At 42.3% G+C, this 26,766-nt stretch overlaps 1 long non-coding RNA gene across 2 annotated transcripts in view; it reads right to left on the bottom strand.

The window, feature by feature from the left end:
• Positions 1-26,766, bottom strand: part of LOC101805192 (uncharacterized) — an 81,252-nt gene that overhangs the window by 40,462 nt on the left and 14,024 nt on the right. For both annotated transcript variants that reach the window (XR_011803855.1, XR_011803856.1), the window contains exons 2-3: positions 8,763-8,971; positions 1,303-8,144 (exon numbers count right to left, since the gene is read on the bottom strand). This is a non-coding gene — a long non-coding RNA (uncharacterized lncRNA). The remainder of the gene's footprint in view (positions 1-1,302; positions 8,145-8,762; positions 8,972-26,766) is intronic.

Below are 26,766 nucleotides of genomic sequence, written 5' to 3'. Positions count from 1 at the left end.
TAAATAGCACTTCTAAATTTTAAGCCATATGTTGCTGGAGTGAAAATGGCTGCTTTGTTTGCTGAAAGGCTGTCTCTCACTCATAAACCTCTATGTGGCCAGTCACTAGAGGGGGCCAGAAAGCCACCTTGTAACAAGAGGGGCTGTAAAATCAATGGCATGGACAAGGACTTGACTTCTACTCCCCAGGTATTCCCCCTGGAACAAGTAAGGCAGGCTCCTGAGCCTTTGCTTACAACAGATGCCATTTACTCCATGTGTAGTTCCATGTAGATGAATGGACGTCTTCAAGGAGCCAAGTACTGGCCCCATGAGTAAATGTGACACAATTCGGCCTTTAAATAGCACTACCCTTTTGATGACCTTCCACAATGACAAAATTAAGTCTAGAAAGACCTGCAGGGTAAAATCAAACTGAATTTGTCAACATGTGTCAGAAAGAACATAGTATGTAGTCATCCTAGATGGAAACTTGTCTCCAAACCAGGAAAAGTTGGAGGTCACGAAGGAAACACAAGAAAAACGGCAGCCAAGTCAAGTCCATGGTGACGTGGGAAGCACACTTTGTAGGTCTTCTCGCTGCTCCCTTAGGGTTCAAGAAATGTATTTGTTTGGTTTCACAATGGCACTGAAAATCTTCAGCCTGACAAAGGGTCTTCCCACAGCAAGTACAAACACTGAGAACATGGCAACTCAAAGATCTGACAGGCCACAAACACAAAAGAAGAAAAAGAGACCAGCATGAGACCTACAAACCCACTGACTCTCCAGATACTGGCACACTGGAGGAAGGAGCATTGCTCTGCCTGCATTAAAGTCCATGAGGGCTTTGGCCAGCAACCTTTATGTTCCTCAACCTTTGGTCCACGCTGACAAAGGAGGCTCCTGGAGGACTTCTACGGCCCCTGTGAAAGGTGACCAAGAAATGCAAGTGTCCTCTGAGGGGCTCCTTAGACAACTTTTAAGAATCCACAAATAGAAAAACTGCTTAAAGGTAGCTCTGAAATCCCTGCTGTAAAGACGTATCTTGTGTTAGGAAAGAAGAGGCTCTTTGCTCTGCTGCTGGACAGCCCTTCAGTTTAGCCATTTATTTGCATAATACCCATCGTGCAAAGCTCTGCCAGAAAAAGGTCTGATTAAAGTTATGAAACGCTGTCAGTGATGAGAAAGGTAAGATTTGCTTTTCAACTCTTTTCTCTTAAACTGTCATTAGAAATGATTCATGATAAAGACAAAATCTAAGCAACTACATGGTTAGAACTGAGACCCTCCATAAATTAAAGCTTTTCTTTCTGTTCTTACCCTGTTGTGCTGGATCAGGTTACCAGAACAGAATAACCGTATGAATCCAGAGACAGCCAAGTCTGACGACTGAAACTCAACTGCTACTTGTTTGAAAGGTAAGCGATATCTCAAGAAACACATGTTGGTTGCATGGCTTAAAACAATGGATCCTTGTAGAAAATAATAAACCCCTAGTTAAAAAAAAAAAATTAAAAAGTTACATTGTAAAATGACATTGACCATAAGCAGCAGACTGTCAGGGCACTGACACCACACGCTGCAATACTTCTTTAGGGCTGCTCAGGGAGGGAAATGAGAAAAGAAGAGCAGAGCATTACAAGCATTCACAGGGTATTGAAAGAGGATGAACAGAGAATGTTTTTCCCCCTCGTTTCTTTCCCAAAGAGAAAATTAATGAAAATAGAAATTGGGAAAGCGTGGAGGAGTAAAGGAGCAGTGGGAGATGGAAAGAGAGATGAAAAGTCTATAGCTTACAGGATTATTTTTTTTTAAAGAAGAAAACAGAAAATCTGGGGCTTGAATAGAAACTTAAGAGTTGGAAAGCAAAACCTTCTTATAAATATGACTTCAGGAAAAAACAACAAATAATAAAAATAATATAATGTTCTATTATGACAACTGCATCACAGACACATACTAATTAAAATGCCAACTGCATGTCCACAACCACTAAACATGTTTGGATGACATTAAATAGTTTGGCAAAATGTATTTTGCCAAAAAGAAAGTTGTGTTTTGTTTTTAGCTTAAGGAACATTATGCCCCAGCAAGACTAAAACTCTAGCTCCTATGAGGCCTTTCAAGGAGGCAAGAGGCAAGAAGAGTTGAGACAGCTCAGCTAAAATAAGACATCTGCTTCTCTTGCCCATTGTACAACTGAATTCAAACCTTAGGTGTAGGAAGTTCAGAATCATTTGTTTCAAGTATCCACAGGTGTGATTTTTCCTACCTGAACTGGAAAAGGAAAAAATAAATAAATAAATGCAGAAGACTTTTTTTACTTAACATCTCTACAAAGAAGCCACGTGTTTTTCCAGAACATCTTTTTCCACAAATGACAGCCGCATTTCTGTAAAGGCGGGTAAAGTCTAGATCCACATCCTAATTTCACAGACTCCACATGACATCCAGTCGTGTACCTGTCTAGCAGTTAATGGATTTTTCTCCTCTTACAGTTCGTCCAGATCTGGCCCTCAGGTTCTCATCCCCCTGAGGCCGGTACACACGCCTTGCTCACTGCGTGCACGGGGCTAACAGCGCTCCTGGTCTGTCTGCATTAGCCACCACGACTGAATCCCTGTTGCCATAGATACTGCTACAGTAACATTATAGTTTCCACAAAGATGCTTCAGCAATTTACTCTGGTGATTAAACTGCAGCCATTTATTGCACAGAATAAATAACAGGGCAACGGTGAATTATGGGGCTACGACTCCATCGATGGGTCCCGGTGACATCATAAACCACAAGAACCAAGCTCGAGTCATCAGAACTCCCGAGATGGAATTATAAGCTCCATCATTCAAACTGTGCTCTTTAAAGATATTTGATATAATATATGGAGCCAACAAAATGAAAGAGAGAGAGGCAGAGACAGACCGTCAGGCTCTCAAGGCCAACCACGTACTCTCCTGGCCACCACGAGTCTGAAGCCAAGATTGGTAACAGCTGCAGCTGCCACCGCGGCCGGGAGCGACAGACTGCCAGGCACTCGGCACAGCCAGGTACGCGGCCGCGTGTTGGCAGAGCTACTTGAGATCGATGCTGCCTGTGGGACCGCATGGCTCAGCACGCAGGGCTCTGAACCCTGCAGCCCATCGGGATAATCTCGATCCCCAACAAAGCATCGGGCGCTGCAGATATAAAGAGAGGAATGAGCACGGATGAAGTATTGGCTTCATTTTCTTTGCTAGTTCCTTTTTGTTCTATTAGACGGAGTGGAGTCACCTTTCTCCTAAGGTCTGATGAACTCCAGAGTGAGTGGGCTCAGGTTTTAAGGAGTCAGAGCAATCTTACATCTAACCGTTGGAGTAGCGTAACGATGTTTGTCTTGTGGCTCTGCCTCCCGGTGGTATCAATGAAGCATCTTTTTTAGAACAGACCAAGACTATTTGCTGGCCAAGAATTTTCTTTTCTCTTAGAAGGGGACGGGGCCACATTCTGAGCCTATTGTAAACTGCTGACATTGATTTAAATGAGCCAAGGCTCTGGCTCCAAGCCTACTGTGCTAGGATAGCATATACCTGCAGCTGATGACTGTGGAAGTTGAAAAACATTGATTGCTTCGTACGTTCTGGCCCATTAGATGTTATTTAAAATACTGAAGTATCAGAGAACAGAACAATCTATAAGATTAGTGATAGCAGATGGATCTTCTCACTCATAAAAGTTGTTTGTTTGACTTCAGTGCTTACCAAAAGTTGTCTTTAGCAGCTAGCCAATGTGAAGATTTTTTTCCCTGTTGTTTTGAGAGCTTGGTGCAGCCAGCTATTCGTTTTTTGATGCATTCAATAACATGAAAGACGTAAAATAGTCATTGCCAGCTCACTTTCCTGCTTGAACAGGTCTTCAGATTACAAAAAGTCCCTGGTGGGAAATCACAAAAGAAATGCCAAAGCAGTACTGATCTGGGACAAATGAAAGGGGGGGGCTCTATCTACCTTTTTCTCCCTCTCATCACCATTTCTCAGACAGAATTTTAGGATCAGGGAACTTAGTCTCACTCTAGCAATTCCTCTTTAAATATATACTTAAGGGTAGTATTTTAAAAATCACTCATCGTTGACCTAAAATGTGATGCTATTTGAGGTCAATGTTATATTTTCCATTGGGGACACTTTGACCAATGTTGAGTACTTTCAAAATTTCCACCCATACACACACACATATATATAGAGAGAAGGGAAGAATGTAGAATGATACATGCATCTTAATGTACCATACTAGACATAGACACAAAACCACATTTTTAATAGCTTTCCATATTGATTTCAGAACTATTTATCATGTGCCTGCAGCAGCATACATTTGCAGACTTTAAAAACTAAAGCTAAGCTTCGAAATATTGGGTTTGATCCTAATCTCACTGTAAAATGACAATGTCTCTGGTGAAAATAATTACCCTAACATAAACACAATCAGAAACGGGTAATTTTGTCTCACTGTGTTTCTCTTTTCACCTTCTTTAGGATGGGAAGTTGTGTGGAGCATTTCAGAAGTGCCCATACCTTTTGCAATTTGGCTGTAATGACTCCTTGGAGCTGTATCTGCCTATACCCTCTCTTCTCTGCAAGGGACCCCACCTGCTTCCAACACTGCAGCTTATTTTTTCTTGGTTATCTTAGACATTGGCAAATTACAACAGGGGATTATTTATCATGTTGATATCCTGATCTTTTTTTTTTTTTTTTAACTCCACTTTCTATGGCTGTTGTAGAAAACAAAAGTGGGGAGGGGGGTGTAAAAAACAAAACAAACAAAAAAAGAAACCCACCACCACCAAAAAACAGAGCACCTCACCCTGCATCCTCCCCAGATAGTACCTGTTTCAGAGTGCTTGAAAAGATGTTAATGAAATGCCACATACTTCACCAGTTTTAACACAAATGTTCCCAAAACCTGAATGGAATAGCAACATTCCCTCTGCTGCTTAGAATGCTTAAGACAGGTGGGCGAAGAAACCAAAATGGTATCATGATACCACAACAGGAACTGTGAACACCAAAAGGTAACACCTGAAAAAAATGTCTGTGCTTGAAAAAACTCGTGTTACTCAGCTAGTAAGCAATCACTGTGCTCCGTAGATATTCGGATTATCAATGTATCTGTTACAATGAATGCATCAACTCCAATTAGCCAAAGATTATAAAGAACAATCTTCCTTTCCTCTGAAGAACTCAAGGGTAGTGAAATGCTTCTCCTATGGCAGAACACTTCTCCTGTGGCACCATCCCCATTAGCCAAAATGTTCCCACATAAGCAGTTTAAACTGACCTGAAGTGCAGGTTGCTGTTTTCAATCTTGCTCTAAGTTTATTTTTATTGCCTTAGAGAACTGGTAGGTTTCTCTAAAAATCTACACAGTAGAAGGATGATGAATTGCTACGGTTAATTAGTAATTTACTGATTGCATACTTAGCAACCAAACAGAATTTATACTCTATCACACCAATCACAGCATACTCTATCTGGGAAAGAAAATGAGGTAAAGAGATGGTATGAAGCAATGCGTTTCATGAAGACAGCACTCAGCTCTCTAACAGAGCTGCAGTGGGCAGTATCTCAGAAACACCACAAAAAGAGTAATTTTACGAATGGCATAAACGCAGATAGCATAATGATGACAAAGATGTTGCCAGTGGACATTTCCCCTTCACATTAGAATGACATAACCATGTGAGTAAGGTGAGACTGTTGTCCTTACCATCACAAAGCACAGACTTTGGAGACATTTCTAAAAAGACTAAAATTACAAAACAACAGTACAACAGCAAGACAATTAAGAGAGCAGCAGACTTTGGCCTTTTTAAGGATCTACTTGGAAGACAGAGAAGGATGTGGGATTTGAAAGATCTGGATCACCTTTCATTCATTCCAGGTAGAAGCAGACTAAAGCCAAGAATGGGTCTAACTGGGTACAAGCTGACGTGTGTGTTTGTACTCACGCACACATTGTGCACTGCAGTGGGAAAGGAAGCAGGAGAAGCTGTGAAATGTGGCATACTCTTTAAAACACAGGGCCTATTGTCTTACCTGATCAAATCTGCCCTAATCAGGTGCTGGCTCCATTTTAGCTCTTGAACACAAGCTTCTAGAGCTGCAAGGCACACAGTGCACTATAAAACCAAGCGAGTATAGGCCTAGCAGAGAAGGGTAAAAAACCAGACAAATACCATTTTGGTTTACCTGAGATCACTTTCACTTTAGTTCCTTTGCCCAGGTGAAAAGACGTTTTCACCTGACCAGAAAACAAAAGAACAGCAACAGAAAAATCAAATGGGAATAGCAGGAAGTGGGAGCAATGTAAACTGCCAGTTATTTTGTGCATGCTTTTTTTTTCTCCTTCTTTAATTTCAATTTGCAAAGACAGTGAAATGGAAAATGTGCCTCTAATTATTACCCCTCTGTGTTTCCTAAAAGCCTTTCTCTGAACTTTCAAGTCTCCTCAAGTTTCAGGTCCTCTCTCTCTCTCCCTGTCTTTTTCTCTCTCCCCCTTTTTTATTTAAACTAATCTAAAAAAGCTATAAAAAGCCTCTGACACTATAAATTTCCTTGTAAACCCTGGTTTTATAGGTTTAATTGCCTCATTTTACTGCCTTGCATGCTTTGTTCCTTCAGTATTTTAGAGAGCTGCCCCAGTATTTAGTATAAGCAGGCAACTTGGGGGAAAGAGAGGCCATCTCCAAGCCCTCTACTAGAATTTGGATGTGGTCAGAGATTTGGCATGGTTAGCACCCTATGGAGACTGAGCCTTGAAATGGCTCCACTCAGACTCACACATGTGGGAAGTTGACCTAGACAAAAATGGAGAAAAACCTCAGCACTGGGAAATTCAAGTGTCACTTGGCATGGGATAAAATCACGCTCACAAGCCTTGAGGGTATGAGAGAAACCACAAAGGATCTCTCACAGGGGAAGGGGTGCTGGGAAGGTTCCTTTTGGTATTTCTATTACATGAATAGTTATTTCTCAGAGTGTTTCCAAAGTATAATACGAGAATCCCAAGGAATCCTAAGCAAGTAGTAAGGGCACTCTTGTGCTAGGTGTTATACAAGCAAGGTAAAAAAATTGAGAACCTTGGCCAAAGAGCTCCCTGTCTCAACAACTATCCTCTTCAAAGAGAAAAAGGGGCGTGTATGAAAATCCTACCAAGATTTCCCCTTTGTTCTTCATAGTCAGCAGGCTGTCTCTTCATCACAATGTTGATCCTAAAGCCTTGATGCCCAAGCAACTGGCAAAATCCACTTTTGCTTCAAACATACACAGTTCCTAATTCTGTCACTATCTGCTAAACTGACTTCCACAGATCTTAACTAGACACCGTGACTGTCCTGTGTGGTGCATCTTAGGGACAATTAGTGGACAGAACAAGCTAGGGCTTATCCTATCCATGTTCCATCCTTAACCCATGTAAAAAAAGAAAAAGAAGTAATTCACTCCAGAGATGGACAGTAATTGCAGGGCACTAAATCACACCAGGAGACACAGTTTTGAATCTCTCCACTGTATGATTTTAGAGGATGAACTCAGTCTAGGTCTTCTAAAGACAAACCTCTCAAGAAATGTCGACACTTGATCTCTAAAATCTTTCTATGTCATAGGACTTCCTTAATATAATCTGCTCTTCTCTGTTCTCCTAATACCGTAACCTGTGGAATAGATGATCACTTTAAATACTACATCAGATTTCTGCTTAGATTTAAGAATAAAAAATTTGACTGATCTTCTATTTGCAGAATTTATCTTTCTGCAATTTGACAGAAGTCTGTCCTCTGCTATAGTATCCTGTAGGTCCCATGGGTTAGATGGACATACTACATGGTAACCCCAAGCTTCTCTGGAAAAGGCAATTTTTTCTCAGTAATGGAACTGTCAAATGGACTTGCACGTTTGTGATTTTTCTCATTAAAGTACAAATAAAGCACCTTTGTGTGTGGTTATTGCATAGGCACAGTCATCCTGCAGCGATGCTGTGGAAGCTTTTCTCACCAGCTTGAGCCTCAGATCCAAGATCTTAACATAAAGTAAAATCAAACAGCACGACCTAATGCAGACATTTCAGCAAAAGGGTAGGGCACTTTTCCCCTCAAGACAAAATCTTCAGAATCCATCTCATGGCTCCTGGAAAACATCAGATGACATCCTTTGTGTTACACCAAGGATTTATTTGATTATCACATCCAAGTGATCTACTAAGAACAACAGACTGTGCTGGATTTTCTTTCCAAACTCCTTCCTTTCTTTATCAGTTCTAGTTCAGGCATGGGAAACAGAAAATACTAGAAAGAAGGGAGAAATAAATGAAAGCCTAAAAGCTTTCAAACAATTTGGTTTTGGCTTAACTGAGGAAATGGTAAAGGGATCCAAATGTGGGTTTTATTGGCAAATGAAGGTTTTTATTTTTTCTGTGTTTCCCTAAAGAAACAAGGCTTGTGAATCATGATGTGTAGGCATCTGTCACTACTTTTTGGTTTACAGTAACTTTAGACAATATTGAGCATTCTTAACCAAGTATGTCAGAGAGAAAGAAGTCTCAAGATTATTAAGTGTGTGTAAGTTTCATAAATGCTGGTCAGCCAGTAAAGGAGCAAGAAACAAATTTGTTTCCCCATGCTTAATCTAAACCATATAGAAACTTAAATTTCTTTATGCTGTTCACCGAGTTAAGGTTCTCTAAAATGGTTCTCCTAGCTGTGGTATAGGGGAAAGAGACATGCACATTGTATGAGGAACTATTACCTTTGGTTTCTTCTGAAACTGCTTTTTCTGGTAACTGAAGTAAAAGAGTAGCAACCAATTCATTTTTCCAGGCCACTCACAATTTTATAGACCTCTACTGGATCCTTCCTCAGCTGCCTCGCAGGCTGAAGATCCCTGGTCTGTTTAATTCCTCGTCATAGCTACGATGCTTTTTCCCTCTCCTCAGGATTTCTTTTGTTAGCTAGCTCCTGTGAAGAAAAAAAAAAGAAACATTCCTTAGTCATGGAAGGGGAATTTAGCAGTGTGTGTTCATACACATGCTATTCCCTGTGAACAAGCAGATCCTGAAAAAATACACTGCTTGTTTTAGCCATTAAATTGCTGGCAGCAGGGCAGGCAAAGGGAACAACGATGGAAGCCTCAAAAGGGAAAGGAAGAGGAGGGAGAGGCACTTAGAGGATCAAAATCTGGAGGAAAAGTATGTTAAAAACAAATGAACTGAAGAAAGAACTTGTTGTTGGTGAAGTTGATCCTTCATGCTGCCCTGCTATCTTGTAAAAGGAGTTTTATTTGCCTTTTTGTGGGAGTCCTGGGAGGAAACTATTAAAGGAACAGGCTTTAGGCAGTTTGTGGGGATGTGTATATAGGCATATTCGTGAGTGTGTGTGCGTGTGTGTGCTTGTGCGTGCATGACTGTGTGTTTTCTCCCTCCCTTTTACAAGGGCCAGTTAGGTCGCAAGGTTAAAGCCAGGGGGGACTTAGTTTGCGTTGTAAGAATTTTTACAAAGTGTAAAGGATCAAAGTAATTAGCTAAGGGTGAGAGCCCAGGACTGTCAGAGAAGTAATGCAGCCCCTGCCCGGAGTCTTGATCGCAGCCGACCAGACTGAAACTCCAGATCCTGGGAATAAGGTAACCAACAGGTCTGAGCAGCACAGGGTGTGTTGCTAGATATGAGACTTGTAAGGAAGAGGAAAGGCAACATTTTGGATGGAGCGACTGGAAAATGTTCCAGGAGTGTGGCCGGATGAAGCACAGGAGCTTTTAGGTGCGAACATTTTAAAGCCAGCTGTCTGCTGCTGTGAGGGCTGCCAAACCACGCTGGCACTCTTCAGGGAGCAGGCCACTGCTTCCTGCTTCCAGCTGGCCTGCAAAGATTATCTGGAAGCGAGTCAGAGCTCTCTGTCCCGCAGCTTGGTCTTTCACAGCAAGGAGACAGGCCCATGGGGTGACGAAGCATCAAGAAAACAGTGGGTCCCAGGGAGCAGGTCACAGCTACCCACAAGTGGCAGCCAAGCTCCTTCACGCTGGACATCTTTATTGCCGTGCCAGCACTCCTGGCTGCCTGTTGCTCTCAGAATGCTCTCCTGATGCCGTCCAAGTCAACAGCACTGTCACCTACAGAAGCTGTGCCAGGGCAAGTCTCCGTAGTGCTGGAGCATGGAAATTTCTCCTATTACACCAGTCCTGAGCTTCCTTGCCAAAACGTATGAGCAAGAAGCAGCTGAGTCACTCTCTTCCAGCTCCCCACAGGAAGGAGCTTTGACTCTCTAAGCCCACATCGCTTTTCTTGAGAAAGAAACTTTGATGACACAGATCTTCTCTGTCTACTGAAGTAACTCTGGTTTTCATTCCTCAAACTACAGCAGTATATCTATATTCACCTCACAGCAAGAAAATTCACTGTTACTTACATTGCACAATCTATCCGGTGATCTAGTGTTCAAGGTCCCCACACACTCTTTTTTTTTTCCTTCCTACTGTAAAGAGAAATATCCAATATTGGGAAATACATGCTTGAGACAAACTGTTATGGAGAAGTACAGGGATAAGAAAAGACCTCTAGCCAGAGGTCTGCCTAGAGACTGCCCTGCCTATGCATGACTTCCTCTGGCCCAGAGGTGGCTTCCATGTGTAAAAAGCCAAACTACAATGCAAATAAACACAGACTGCACCATGCAGAGGCTCCAAGTCCCTGGAGTCACCCTCAGTTGTGTTCGGCACTAGTAATCGAGAAGAACGGATTATTTTGTGTCTTGGAAATAGAGACCAGGGTCTTCCAGACAGCCACAGAAGAACCTGCTGGGCACTGTACGCTTCATCCAGCTAGGCCACCAGACTCTTTACCTTGTTAAACAAAACCATAGAGAAACTTAAATTGCAGGACTTGTTCAACAAAAAGCCTATTAGCTGCCACTATTAGAATTCACAAAAATAGGAAGGCATTACAGAGTGAAACTCCAGCTTGTGAGGAACTGCACGTCCACTTCACCCAGAGCACTGGGATGGCAGGAGGAGGAGGCATTTCTACACCCCAGCTCCAGCTGCTGTTTGAAAGAAAGGTATTTACTCGTGGAAAAGCTTCTTTTTTAAACTACTGCATTAGTTTTATTAACTGTTCATAATCTTCATTTCACCTTTCCTCCCCAAATTATGCTCATCTTTGAGAGAGGAAAAAACATCGATGCCTAACCACAACTTGGCTCAGAGCCGCCTTCTGTCTCCAGTCGCTGTGAGGATGAGTTAGTGCTCTGGAGGTGTTATCGATCTCCAGGCACGGATTGTCTGGCTGCATGCTCCTCGTGTCTCCTACCCTGCACCACTCCACCAACCTGAGATCTTCCCTCCCTTGGCGTCCCTCTGCTTCTGAGCCTGTTTGAGATGCAAAATGTACAGCTGGCAGGTGTGGCTCCATGATGGCCCGCAGCCATTTATCACACAGTTCTCAATAAGCTAATAGCCCTAATGTGTGAAAATTGATTTCTGGGGTGAATGCAAAAGTCCCAGTGATTTACACTCTATTTCCAATTGATGAGGCTCAATTGATTTCAACGAGTACTAAAATATTTACCATAGTGAAAGCAGGGGGAGGGAGCGCGGTGTAGGACCGGGAACAGGCTCATCACTCACAGCAAGGCATCCAGCAGCACTTGTAAACAGCACCGTCAGCCTGTGGAAGGGCCCATCAGGAAATGAAGCATTTGGTGCAAGAGGAAAACTACTTGGTCAGCATTAAGGTACGAGAAGAAGGAAAGCAGTGACAAAAAATGAAGGAAAACGGGATGTGCCGTAAACACAGCCTTCCAGCTTTGGGATGAGCTAAGATTCATGAGGAAAGAGACATCAGCATAGGAATCCTGGAGAAATATCCTTTGGAAAGCACCTTAGCTGCTGTGTGCTGCCAGGACTGGTCTGACCTCCAGGAGGTTTCACCTGTTCATGCAAGCATGCCCCATGAACTCCATGACTGTGAGGCTATGTTTGAGGTTAACGTGGAACCAAGGGCCAGCGAGCTGCCCAAACACCAAACCACAACCACCATCCACTCTGAAGAAACCTCTCCAGAGCCAGCTTCCCGTAAGACCGATGTTTGTGTTGTGCCTCTTCACAGTCTGATGCTCAGGGCACCAGAGGGAAGCCACTGAGTGGGACAACACTGCCCACTACCTAATTCCCAAGCGCCAGCATCCACAAACCAACTGCCCTTGCAAAGCAGATAGCAGAAGGTGGAGAAGGGAATGGAGAAGAACAGAGGTTGGATCATTCTCACAGCCTATGAGCTCACTTGTTTCTATTTTCCTGAGACCTGTAGACTTACTACCCTTTTCCCCAGTCTCTCCTACCTGAACCAACACAGCCAGCTCTCAGCTCCCCCTGCTCTTTCCCAAGCCATCCGATTTATCAATCTGCTCCTCTCCTCCCCTTCCCTTGCCTCTGCAGGGTAAAGTTCCCATTTACCAGATCAAAGGTTAGCTCTTGTCAGACCAAAAGCTTTGATATACATCTCAGCAACTAATCATTTCCAAGTTCAGAGCTGACCCCATATCTTTGTCTTTGTCACTCGGAAGAGATTTCAGAGCCAGAGGCTTGTGAGCATTTCACAGAAAATGATGAAAAGACATCTTTTAGCAATGGGGTCAGATCTAGATCTAGGTGTGAAACAGCTAATAGTCACTGGGTAGAAATTTTTCTAAGAGGTAAGGGACAGCTGGGCAAGGGGGCTTTTGCCCACCACACATCCCCTCGGGACCTTATCACGAGGAAGTGGAGGTGCTGCCCCATTCACCACCCTCAGAACCTGTCCACATGGGACTGCACCTGGAAATCCGGCAGCATTTGGGTCTGCATTTCCAGGTCAGTGCCAGCCCATTGAGCCAATATCGCCACACTCCTTGGGTTTATCATGGCATGATCTATTCTGAGATCATCTCTCAGTAAGTGGTGGTGTATTTCCTGCATTGCTCTGTCTTTGCTGATTTTTTGAAGACGCCTGCATAAGCAGAGTTTCTCTACCTCTTGTCATCCATCTACTCAGGCTGCTATTCTCCCATGATGTCAAAATGCTCTGGGGACTATGAAGTAACAATAAACACAGAAAATAAATTCAGCTAAAAAAAATAATCCTATTTCTACCAACCTCCCAATGCAGCAATGTCAGAAGATCAGGAGCACGATATGCACTGAGCTTAATGTACAGAGTGCAGTGACGTAACCCCTCCCAAATCTACTGCATTACTTGTAGATACAGTGCCAGCTCCTCATCTGGAGAAGATCAGGACAAATTCGTTGAATCACCCAAATGAGAAGCTGCTTCAAAAACATTTGTGAAATCATTAAAGGGAAGAGCCAGGTGATGAGCACTAGGACAACCCCAGCTAACAAAAAGCAAGAAGCCAAAGGGGCTGTATTAGGCTGTAGCAGGCAACTCACTGAAAATTTAAACTTACCATTAGAAATTCTTAGCAAACTCCCAACCTGCCAGCTGCAAAGGAAATTACTGATCACTATTTACGTTATACACCTTTGTCATTCCATTCTTCTTGGAAAGTGCAAATGAAAATACCAGCTTTGCTTCTCAGCAGTTTTGTAGCTTTTTTTTTCAGCCTTCAAATAGTCCAGTCTGACAGCTAAAAGCTTTGGGGTTGAACACTCAGAACACCTCATTGCCATGGAAGTCTTTGTACTAAAACCTTAAACTTAAAACCTCGCCCTTTACTTCTCAGCATACTGAATGGAAACATAATTTTGGCTGCTTTCTTCTCATCCTGGCACTCTGTGGCAGATCCTTCAGCAAGAAGTTATTTGCCCAAGCAAAAATACTTCTGGCTGCTACGAAAAGAGCCTTGCGAGCATGTTTGCTTTTCTCATTTCATTTGAAATAGCAGAAAAGGAGAGAAGTAAAGATATTAACGCTACCACCAAGTGAATATTGGTCAGCTACAGCAGTGATGATTTCCGTATAACAGCTCATCTTCCCTCTAATCCTCTGATTTTTCAGTTCCCCATTTTATGTAACTCTTTACTCTTCTTCTTAGTCTACATGGTTCAAATGATCTCTCCCTTGCAAATTCAGGAGATGAGGATGTGATAAAAAAAAAAAAAAAGAAAAAGCTACACCACCACCTATGTCTAGTAGGCAAAAATAAAGCAATTCCAAGGTTTCTTATTCCTCTACCACTGACCTACTCCGTGACATCCAAAGCAAGTCACTTCATTAGTCCCTGCTTTCTTTCCCCTTTTTGACAAGCTACAAATTTGCAGCACTTTGAAAATTCGGTACAGTAAGGTCTCAGCAGTGTAAAGCAGCACTAATTGTTATTCACCTTCACAAAAAGATGACGTAGTGTTTCATCAGCAAACGTCCCCAAAGACAATTGAGCTCTCTAGGTGAAAAATGATACGCAAGTGCAAAGTGTTTTTTAAAAATACTGGAAATACATTTTATAAATAATAAAAGAGGAGAAACTTCCATTTTAGCCTATGTCTGTTCCTCTGGCCATCCTCATTCCCCCTTCCCCTGCTCACTCTGCATAGCTGTATAGAAAATCAGAATCCAGTCTCAGCAAATCCTATTGACTGTCTCCTGTCACTCACCTGATTAAAGGTTCCACTTACATCCAAATGGTTAGAGCCATGACTCTGAGCCATTCATAAAACTCGTATTGAAGGATTAGCTTTCACAAACTTTGCCTTAATGATTATGCATTCTATTGATCAGTGGGGGAAACTATAAAAATTGACACCAGAATAAACTTTGAAGGACTGCTCTCGCTCAGCAGAACTAGGATCAATTTGAATCGACCGGGATGATAGGGAAGGGGGGAAAAACAACTGCTCTCCATTAGCTGGGTGTAATCCTGATTAGCTAAATGTTTAAGTTTTTTTTTTCTATCTGCCTCTATTTGACTGCTGAAATCTGACAGCATTTTAGCATGATGCAGACTATCAGACCTCGAGGTTAACTCTCTAAAATGCACTGGTGTATGCTCATTCCACCTTTGCTCCCCAGATAAGCCCTCATTCATGACTGCTTTGATGCTGAGATTTTCTTATCCCTGTTCCCCAGTTTAAAACAATCCAACATACCACACTGATTATTTTGTTCACGGAGGGAATAGGTATTAGCTACTGATAACAAAAAGGAAACAGCACGTTAATATGACACTCATTCTTAAAGTCAGCCAGCAATTCTTTAGTTTTTACTCTTGGAATTCTTTTCCAGGGTAAAACCCTTTTTAACCAGCATATGCATGCATTCAGGTATCCAGTTTTGGCTAGCCTGCCCTAAAAGAGGAAATGACTAGACACATGCACCCAGAAGTTTAACTGCTCTCTTAAATATTTCATTTGGTTTAATAAAAGGGGAAAAAAATCTTCTTCCCATAAAACTTTCCTCTTTCAAATTTTAGACCCTCATGGCTGCATCAGAGAAAATGACTTTGCTGCATTTACACATATAGTTTTCTATTGAGCAGACTGTTCTCCAGCTGCCAGCCTGAACATACAAACAGATACACACCTGCCTTTCAACAGGCATCTGCAGGTTAGCTGCGATACCCATTTCCAGTTCCTCTTCTTCTTAGTATTTTACTGCCTAATCCCAATTATCCAATTTCATTTCAACAGTCATCATGAATTTGAAACAGCAGTTGTAAAGATTGGTATATGGCCTTCCCAAGGCATTTCAGCTCCAGCACATGCAGAGGAAGAACAGCAGGAGCTCCCCGAGAGATTTTACAAGAGCTGCATCCAGAACCTGGCTAACATTTCCACGAGTAGCTGTCCTTTTCCAAGGAGTATGGATAAAATCCAGTCCAGCAAAGCAGATGTTTTAAATCACACAATGAACCTTATCTAGAGTCCAGCCTTTGTGGCCATTGGAGTCCAGCTCAAGTTTATATTATGCTAAGATATTTTCCCAGACTCAATTTCCAGGTGGTCACTTGAATCATTTTCAGTGGTCTCCTTTTACAGTGAGATTACTCACAGAACAAGTGATCCATTTTCTCTCGTTTGACACTCCTACCGACTGTTTTACGTGGTACCTCAGACACTTGGGCTAGTCTGAGGGAACAGGTTATCAAAAAAGAGAACCAAGAATGAACCGATAAAAACGGGCGATCTGAAGCAGTAACACCCTACCAGTAAAACAGGATGGCTATTCTTATTCTCCATAAAAAAAAATTCTGGGGTTATAAAAATTAGGTAAAATACAGGTAATGGTGTGCAACTGAGCTGGATTCACGTCAGCTAGTTTTAGCAGTTGGGAAGGGAGGATCTAGCCAAGGCAGTCACCTAGGCTTACCGCTGAACCAATGGCACAGGAATTCCCAGGAGGTAACACAACCCATTCATTCTAGATACCCTTTGGGGGATAAAATGGCTCACCTTCTAAGCAGCATGCACTAGACACCATCTCTGAGCTATCTCTATGGACCCAGGAAGAAGCAAAAAGCATGGTCAAAACAAGCAGCCGAGGTCCATGTGATGAATACAGACAGCATTTAAAAATAATTCTCAGATGTCTTCAAAGATAGAGGCTCAGCAAAAGAACAAAACTGCGTACTCAGTAACAACTTCAAAGGCCCCAAAGATAAACTCAGAAGTAAAGCTGATGTCATGAGAAGGAAGATTGCTGTAGCTTAAAGTAAAACAACAGGTGGATTACGCTGACCAGAAGCTACAGCCAGACATATTCAAATTAGCAGCTAAATACTTAGTCATGGTAATTAACTATTACAACAGACTGCTAGGAGATGTTGGACATTGCCTACTTCTGAAAGTTTGGAAGGTTTTCTGGAAGACGAATCTGCCACTTGTAACTAAATGGATTCCAAAACACTAGCTTGTTTTGCAGAAGAATTCAGACTAGATAATGCATGCCTTTGACCTTTACTGTTATGAATCTATGAAAAGAGGCTTATTCTCATGATTGGAATAAAAAGCCAAGCACGTAAACATATCTTCCAATGAACAGAATTTAAGAAAAGGCATAAAATGAAAATTCTACACTACACTTGAAAGAAATACAAACAAGAACTATCGTAAAAAAATATTCACAATCTTAACTGTATACAAGTTGCAAGTAAAGACCAAGTCAATGTCACCCTTTGAGTGTTATTTAAGTAAGTGCTGTCTACTACTCATTCTACTCCCAAGGTTATCAAACAGTTTCTAAAAGCTCTCAAGGTGATGAATTTAGAGTAGATGACTTTCTCATTTAGATTGGTGGCTTGAAAAAATATGCAGAAAATCTTTAAGTTTTGCAGCAGACTAAAGAAACATATCTATGGTTGAACTTAAAACATAAAATAAAATAATGATATTACTAACAGGAGTGATCCATAATGGATGCAAGTTGAGTAAAGACGACTTAACTGCTGATCTAAGGAAAAGAAAAACCATAGCTAAAGTGTTTCGCTCCACAAGGCAAAGCAGATAGAGATATATGGGGACGATAAACTGATTTGGCAAAATTCATTCCAAATCTATACATGGTCAATAAGTCCTTGTGGAAATTGTTGGAATATGAGGTTGCTGGCATTCAGCAAAAAGACATTAATAGACATCTAAGTGGTTAAGATCATTTATTAACAACGTAGTTTTAAAATATTATGACATGACTAAGCTGGTTGTACTGGAAGCGCTGCTCCATACAGGCACAAAGTATCTGTCAGAGTTTTAAAGTCATTTTCAATACTGCATCTCATCTGAGCTTAATACAGTCCTAAGGGTGGCATGAAAGCATGCTGACACGGCACGCAGCCATCGCTGGGCTAGGGCCTTCTCTTTGGCCTATTCATCCTCAAGAAACAAGAAGGAAGTGCTCTCGGGCACGACTGTCACAGAAAGCCAGACAAGATGGATAACAAAAGTCCTCCTAAAACCAAGTGGTCGTTCTGCTTGAAACTCTTTAGGGAACCTCAAGAGCTCTCCAGCTTTGAACCCCAAACAGATTTTCTGTTCCAAGTAGTTCCTTGGCTAATCCAAGCTCACTACAACTAATACCACTGAGAAATATCCAAGCAATGAATGCTGAACGAAGTGGGAAGCTAACCCCTCCAGACTCTTATCAACACCACTGAATCATTCTGCCCAAGAATGAAAGTTGTTGGGGAACGGTCACAAGGAGAGGCTACGTCTAAGCTTCTGGGACATCACCAGATAGTGGGGTGAATATTTATCTTTCTAAAGAGCAACAAGGAAAAAAAGTACATTCCCTTTGCAGTTGCCAGTGATAATGGATGCTGTGTGAGCTAAAAACCCAGCAGTTAAAAGCTACATTTATTATCACTCTATCTCACACCAGCAAATTTATGATCCCTTCCAGACCTAAAACATCAAAGCAGAGCAGGAGTCAGAGCCTTTTCAGACTGTTATTTTTTTTTCTTCTTCTTTTCACATAGATTGCTTTATTTATTTTTTAAAAGGAGGTGGGCATTAAAACCAAAATCTGACCTTTGATTCCCTGAGGCAACTCATTACTTACAAGGGCAAATAGGGAGCTGAAAGTTTTTCCTGCATGAAACCGTAAATAATTCTTACATACATCCACAAATCACTCTAGGTTGGTAAAGTAAATAGTAATTGGTAGGTTTCTCCCTAGAGGCAGGTCTGAAGGGGGCTGTAGATTAGAGTTAGGGATTTTTTGTTTAAAACCATGTTTCCCTCAGCCCAGGGCTCCAGATGCTCAGGTACTATGTGAAGTTTTGGAGGTTTGTGTACGGTAGGATTGTGGGGAGGGGAAAGATTGGCTGTTTTTCTTATGTTTGGCAATTTCTCATGTTGGAATTTAAGAGATTCACAATTTTAGGGCAAAGGGGAGCATTAAAAAAATTAAATGCCACATATGTACAACAGCCTTTTCCCTGCACAATCAAGGTATAAAGAAGGGACGTTCTTCACACCTCCTGAATAATCAGCCCCATTGATTAGTTTGAAGAAGTAGATTATTGCCTCCTACCTTGTTTTTTAATGTGAATGAGCCACCAGCGTTTAACACAACACGCAGGCAATACACATTATCAGCTTTCAGTGTTTGGTAAATTTTACCCAAAGCACCTAAAGTCTACCAAAGTTCAAATCCTTTTTCAGCCATCACTGTTTTGACTGTTATCCAAATGCTTTTATTCAACATCAGTCATTCAGAGAAATCTAAATAAGATATCTGTACTTGTTACTGGAAGAATGCAGCTATTATAGCTGACCAGCTAATAGAGTGAGAAGGTGCACTAAGATTATCAACACCAGTTGACATCTTCCCATGCTGGACCAATCAGACCTGCCTATCATCAAAATAGGATTACCCAGTGGTGCACCGTCACAGCACAGTGATTTTCTCTGCAGGAAAATTGTTTAAGAGCTTGCTGATAGCGTGTCAAAGAAAAGCCATCAAATGTAGAGGAGCTCTGTGCAAAACACTGTGATCCCAGGAAAAAAAAAAAAAAAAAGGATGTATAACTGTTACACTTTGGTGAGAAAGGTCAGAATCATGAGGATAGTGAGAAAATGGAGCAGGAAAGTGGATGTTTATAAGTGTGACTGACACGTTTCTAACTGCATGGACTGACTACAGGCAAACACAGTTATTTGCAAGGAGAAAACTGGTCCCAAGCGTGGTTCTATTTCCAAGAAAAAACAGGGGCCATAAATCCACATTTAATAATTGAAACAAATGGCCTGACTTCCAGCCAGGCTGAGCACAGTGTACTGAGGAAACCTAAGGTATTGATTAAGACATGGGATTTTTGTACCTGGCCTCTGACGTCTTTGAAAACTTCAACCTCCAACACTAAAGCCATGTGTGGTGTTTCATCTTAGACAACATTATGTTTGAAATTTTTTAGGTTTACCTTTCAGGCCCCTTCAGTCCCAAGACCTAAGACCCTCAGCATGTGCCAGAAGAATTGCCAGCAGTTCTTCTGAGGACCCAGGAGACAACACAGTAAAATATGCAAGAGTTTCACTAACCTTCTAATGCAGCAGCCTCTGTTGTTACATGCCCTCTGTACTAGGCATAGCTGGTATTTAAAATTGCACTAACTCACACTACTGAAAATCAGAGCAGCAGAAACACTTTGTGTTTCCATATCTCTGACCTACAGCTTTCCCCCAAAGGATTTACACCCTGGGGCAGGAACGACAAAGCCATACACAAAGCTGGTCCTGAACTGCTGCAGTTTGCATACAGAATTACTAAGGTAAAACAAAGCACTGGGCTTACTTTTAATAAATCAGGTTGAAAAATATCATCCATTCAGAGTGTGCTTCACAAGAAGTTCAGTCATCCTTCCTGAAATAATGGGAACCCAGGCCTTTATTTAAGTACATAACAAGAAAGTGATTTATTTTCAATCTCCCAGTGAATCAGGAAATTGTTTCTATTCCCAGACAGAGAACAGAGGCAAGGAGAGATTAAACACCCAAATATCACACTAGAAGCCTTTGGCAGAGTAGGAAACCAAACTCACCCCTCCTTTCTGAAACGTAGCTCAGCTTCTTAAACATCAGACCGTCATTCCAACCTCACGTGATGCGGAGACACATACGCCGCCTTCTGTGGGGCTCAGAAGCATGAAGGCAGCAGCTAGTAAAAGATTCCTGCTGGCCCAGACTCAGATCCTGTCTGGACTCAGGGAACAGGTTTCTGGTTTCAAAAAGCGCTGAGCTGAAGTTGGTTTCCATCAGTTGCAACCTTTTTAACAAAACAGGGATTTTTCTCCAGCAAGTAAAGCCATAAATCAGGACATCTCCTGAGGTTCTTTCTTTTGTTTTCCTTTTTTTTTTTTTTTTTCCTTCTAGTTAGTGTGCCCTCCCTCCCCTTTCCATCCCTCCAGACTTACTTCATAAACATTAGCTTTCAAGCATCTCTTCCCCCAGAGGACATATCATAAACATCATGTTAAATATTTAGAACAGGAAACCACCTCACTTTTCTAGCTACATAAAAGCTATCTTGGGAGGGTGCACTTTCTGTTCTTATGTCTTTTATTTATTTATTTCCTTGTGCAGATCATTTCAATAATCAGGGAGCTGACATTTGCCAGGGACATTTGACAACAGTGTTAAAAAGCCCCCCTGAACCTGGCCAAAGGGAAATAATCTGGGATACTTTGGGGTTAGGCAGCTCCTCAGAAGCACCCTGCTCCTTGCAGCGCCTTCGCAGGCCTCAGATAGTCACCGCCAGGTCACCACAGAGCCTCAACAATAACAAGCCAAGGCCACGTGGCAGCACTGGCTGCATCCACATTAATGTCCAGCTTCTGGCTTGCTCACCTTAACTTCCCTGAGCATCCCCTGGAGCCGCTAAGTTCACATGTAGCAACGAGCTTTAATAATGGGCAAGCATTAAACACCACCAAGCCCCCCTCACGCTCAGTTGTAAACACTGGCAGTTCCAGGCCAGATTCAAAGCCAGACGAGTCAAAGGTATACGGCACAAAAGCCTTTTTGATGACTTCAGATGAAGGAGGATTTCTTGTTTCCCTCTCCTGTGATATGCCCCATGCCCTCACCCCACCTGGATTCACACAGTCAGACCAAAGGCTGTAAGCAGAGGGTGCAGTCCCAGCTCTGGGCACCTCTCTGTCCCTCAGGCACCACGTTACCTCAGGACTCCGGCCCCCTCAAACCACTCCGGCTTCACACACTCATGACTGCCCTCGGGTGTTTATGGGGTTGTCCTCTTTCCTGCTCCTTCCCACACGTAGGCAGCAGCCCAAGGCTCTTTGGGCCCATGTACATGCAGGACAAGGGCCCCTCTCGTGTGACAGGGACGTGGCTGGGGCAGTGGCTGCAGGCCGGAAGCCTGCTGTGGTCAGGAGAAAGTTCAGCCCACACACTGTCTGTCACTATGGTACAGTTTAGATCCTACCCAAACACCTGAAGCTTCAGTTACCCCAACCCTTTATATTCTTAAAGATTTCACAAACTAAGCCACAGACAAAGACTATGATTTCCTCCCATTTAGTGTGACCCTGCTGCCATGCTCACCACACCGCCCAGGATTTTGTTCAATCTTCCTTTGAAAAATCCCACCTATTCTGCTGACTCCTCCAGCAGACAAATCCACACCCCCAAAAAACTCCCCTTTGCACCTCCAGTCACTGGTCCCAGCTACTCGTTTGGCTCCCACTTCATCATTCTTCTGTGTACTTTGTGTGTGCCCATCAAATGCTGGCCTCTTACTCTACCCATGCTGCACATCATTCGTATAAACTAAATCTGCTGAACTGAGAACCTTTCCCCATTAAGTTGGTCTCTGGAGACCTTTAATATTAATTTACTTCATTTTAAACTTCCAATTTTTGATAAGAAGTTGGCAAAAACTGAACTTAACAGTCCGAGTAGCCACCAAAAGCACCAAGGCCATGGAGAAAATAAAGCAAAAAATCATACTGCAGCCCCCAAATTACCTTTCTCTTCCACTGCACATTGCAAGGTCACAGTAATTCATTCTCCACCATCTCCCCCTTCATCTGCCTGGCCCAGGGGAAGGCAGTGCGGGAGTTAGGCAAACCATGAAGTCCTGCTTCAGTCCTGTTTTGAAGATTTAAAAGGTGCAAAGGGGTTGATGTTGGCTTCTCAGATGTGGACAAATCTCACCCATTGTACTTAGGTGAACCAAATTCTCAGTGATGCAAACTGAAAATCCTTGCCAAGTATGCACGCAAGAGAAAGAAAAACAAAGACCATAAAGATTTATAGATTGCTTTAAAATGCATTCACCCTAAACCATGAGCTGCTCCTAAAAGCACTACCAACCTGGCTGAAAAGCTGTAGATACCTGAAGGATTCATTCTGCTGGAGTGAGTGCCTTAGTGAAGATCAACAGAATTAACAAGCTAAACTTCAGAGTATTAGTTCAGTACCTCATAAAAACAATAGCATTAAAAGTTTTATGTCTTTGAATTATATGTTTATACTAAAAAGGACTTTTTAGGCCCTAAGGACGTACAGGACCACAGTGGTCCACTTCTTTATACTTAGGCCTAACACTTCTCACTGAGTTACATCAGCTGCTTGCTGCCAGGTCCACAATTGTGACTACTTTGAAATACACCTCTTCAAAAGACAAACCCTGCCATCAGCATAAACATTCAGTTGGTCAAGGGTCTACATCTTCACGCACAGTTTACCAGGCTATGGGAAGTTCTAGCTGGCAAAACAGACCTAAAAATCTCTTTACAAGAACAAATGCCCTTGCACAATCCTAGTGTTTCCTGCCTTTAGTTAGGATAAAAATGAGGAGAAATAGCAGTCTCTATGGCACTAAAAGCACGTCCACTTTCACTATGTCAGAAGTGGGATCATGAATAGAAGTGTGTGAAAATAAAACGCACAAACATCAAAAAATAACAACAGATCATATTTTGTGATCATTTTGTTTCAGGCAGAAAGGCTGAGGCTGGTTCTAATTTGAATCTAACCAGTTGGCCAGGCCCTACCTTATATATTATCTTTGGAATGTGAGTCATTTTGTTGGCTTAGTTATTTCTTCTTCTGTAACATGGCACTCCTGACTGCAGTGGTATGTGGGAGCTATTTTTATTGGGTAGTAGTGAAAGGAAGTGATGGATAGAGCTGGTTGGGAACATTTCAACAAAACATTTTTTCATTAGAATTTCCTAGTTGCTCAAATGTGAAGTTGTTCACACTGAAATGGTTGGTTCCAGCCAATTTTTTGTTTGAAAACAAAACTTGGAAAAAATTTTCAAAATAGCCAGTTCTAGTGTTTCTAAACAAAAAAGTTCAGCTGTTTCAGCCAAAATAATTTTGTTTTGAAATTAAGAGAGAAAAATTAAGTCAAAACAGAAACAAAATGTTATTTGAGAAAGACCAGACAGGCCTGATGAAGGAGCCATCCAAAGCATGCAAAGCCAAGCACGCCCTCTGCATAAGTGCGCACTTGATTTTTTTCCCTTTAGAATTTAAGTTCTTAGATGTTTTCAAGCCTTTGGCTTTTCATCTCAGTTCAGAACAGTAGCTCCTTTTCATGGCCTCTTTGAGAATTTTAAGAACATCAAAACCCTCCTCTTGCTTCTTTGGCAGAACAAGCAGAGCACTGTAGGGGCATGGGCTTGAGAAGGCAGAATCCTTGAAACACCTCCTGGTTGGGGTCATCTTGGTACTGTAGCACACAGTCCCTACGTGATGTGGTGTGGTCAAACGCAGATGGTAAACCACATGTTGGAAACCTACCAGTCCCAGGTGCCCACAAAAGCCAAAAATTAAAAGGGTGTATCCTCAATGGATGACCAGCCACTCCTGAGACCCTGCCTTTCCCTGTGGGGTTTTCGTAACAGCTTTCAAAAGCACGGCCAGCTACATCTTAAGCAAAGCTGGCCAGTGATCTAGGAAACTCTTCAATTATAGATGAGCACCAATAAACAGCCAGTGACTTGCTGGAAATTATGAAGTATAAATAATTGAGAAGCAGGGAGTTGGCCCAGAGGTACCCTTCTCTCTTGCTGATTCGTCTTAATGCATTTCCTTGATGCAACTCCCTGCTGTGTACCTAGCGCTGAAGGGAGCTGCAGGATAATGGCCCTTGAAGAATATGCTGACCTGCTTCTACACGGAGTTATAAATATGTGACCATCTACCAACCTGAAAGGTGCAACAAAGGCAAGGGGGTTAACTCAGGGAGCCCAATTCTCATCCGACTTCCAGCAAGGAAAGCAGTAATTGCATTTGAGTACAAAGGGGTTCTCCTGTCCCAGTGGAGAACGGTGTCTGGCAGCAGCTTGTCTGAAAGGACTGCAGTATTTATTTGCTGCTGCTTTTGCATGGTGTCATTAAACAAGAGACTCGATTACTAGAGTACAGGAAGCTGCCCTCAGTTATTTAATGGGCTGACACCCTGAGTCCTCCTGTGAAATGAAAGAGTTAACTTCAGATATCCTGGGCTTCCAGCCTTGACAGCTGAAGGTCTGCAATGGATTTTCAAATAGATGAATCCCAAAATGAAGGAACTGAGCCTTTCTTGGGGCTGCAACTCTGGGGCAGAACATGAAACAAAACCTGAAAGCTCAGCCCCCCAAAGAAGTTTCTTCATGGGTAAACAGGGCTTTGGCCAGAGCATCTCCCTTACTGCAAAGGAAAAAGAACTTGTGAGTAACACAGACCAAAATTTTCACCTTTGAGACATTTCTGTGGAGTCTGTCAGATGAGAAAATGTTATCAGAGAGGATAATTTCTTCCTGCCCTGCTGGGTCAGAGATGCTGAAAAAAAAACCAACCCAACAGCTGGATGTAGGCAAGGACCACAGAGGCTATTTGTAAAGAATCAGATATAACTAAGATGTCTAAAACTGAGGTGTCTAATTAAGAGCTAATTCTCCTGTAGTTTATTTATAGCTGTGGTAAAAGGGATATGATGTTTGCCTCATTATAAAACAAGCATCTTAGACCAGTCATATGAACTGCCCTCTGGAAGTGTCTGATTGTCACCACTGACTCACATCAAGTGACACTACAATGCTTACTTCCAAATTTTAGACATGTAAAGGAAGGTGACACAAACGGACTGTTTAAATACTCATAAGACACGTTTCCAGTTCTATCACAACCGGCAGGCCTCTGTGAATACTGTGCATCACCCCTTGATGCCAGAAAGCTCATATACACTGGTCAAAATAAAAAACCAAATATTTAAAAAAACAAACCAAACCAAAAAAAAGGTTCAGAAAATTAGCGGGAAAAAAGGCTGGGGATAGCTACTGCTTTGCTTGTGGGGTCCACCTGACCACAACTCTTTTTCAGCCAAGGAGAGCTCAGAAGTGTGGGGATTTCTAGGGACTCCTTCAGGCAGCAGAATGAGGCTGGCATGGAGGGAGGCTGGGTTTCAGCTAAGACGTTTTACTTGGTCTTCTGAAGGGCTTACTTCATTCTGAATTATTCCAATCAAAAATGGCACAATATTCTCTTTTACCTGAAGATAATGATAATTTTAAAATATCTATGTATGTACAGTCATACAAAGGGGGGTTATGATCACCTGAGAGAAGACTTCTTAATCCTTTATCACAGCACAGAGCACACCAACACCTCGCCGTGTGACAAAGATGCATCATAGCTTACCAAGCAAATAATGGAAACATTCACGTAGGGGTAAGTTTAGCTGTTGGCAATACTCAGGGATTTCTTTTTTGGGACTGTTAGTGTTAGGTCAGAGGTTGGACTCGATGATCTTGAGGTCTCTTCCAACCTAGAGATTCTGTGTGATTCTGTGATTCTGTGATTCTTATCAAAGAAAAAAAGCATGTATTCTGCCCTCCAAATACCCGAGCAGTGCCCTCAGCCCCCTCCCGCACAGCAGACACGAGCAGTTTGCAGCAAAGCCAGCTGCAAGAAAGGAGACTTAAAAAAGCATCGGGCGGCCGCAAGACACACAAAATCCTCCTGGACTAATGAGGTGGCTGCAGAAGGAACTTGGAGCTGGCAGTGTCTCCAAGGCCAGCATCAGGGCAGGATGGGCTGATGAAGTTTGAGTAGATGCCACAGCTCGTAGCTTTTAAGGTCTAAGTAAACAGTGTAAAGGGACATGGAACCAGGGCTCAGTATGCAGATTTTGCTCCATTACATTTCTGAGCTGTTTTTTCTCTTTTCACTCCCAGCTATGGAAGACGCCAAAGCTGTTAAATATCAAGCATGTATAATGGGAATCCCATGAGCTGGGGGAATGGCCAGGATTCAAGGATATGTCCAGAGCAGAAAAAAAAAGAAAAGAAAACTAAGAAAGAAAGAAGCATGGAGACGTGGGTG

The sequence above is a fragment of the Anas platyrhynchos genome, chromosome 16 (genome assembly GCF_047663525.1).
Source record: "Anas platyrhynchos isolate ZD024472 breed Pekin duck chromosome 16, IASCAAS_PekinDuck_T2T, whole genome shotgun sequence".
NCBI classification, from domain to species: domain Eukaryota; kingdom Metazoa; phylum Chordata; class Aves; order Anseriformes; family Anatidae; genus Anas; species Anas platyrhynchos.
The sequence above is the reverse complement of the archived record's forward strand: the minus strand, read 5'-3'. Positions and strand labels throughout refer to the sequence as shown.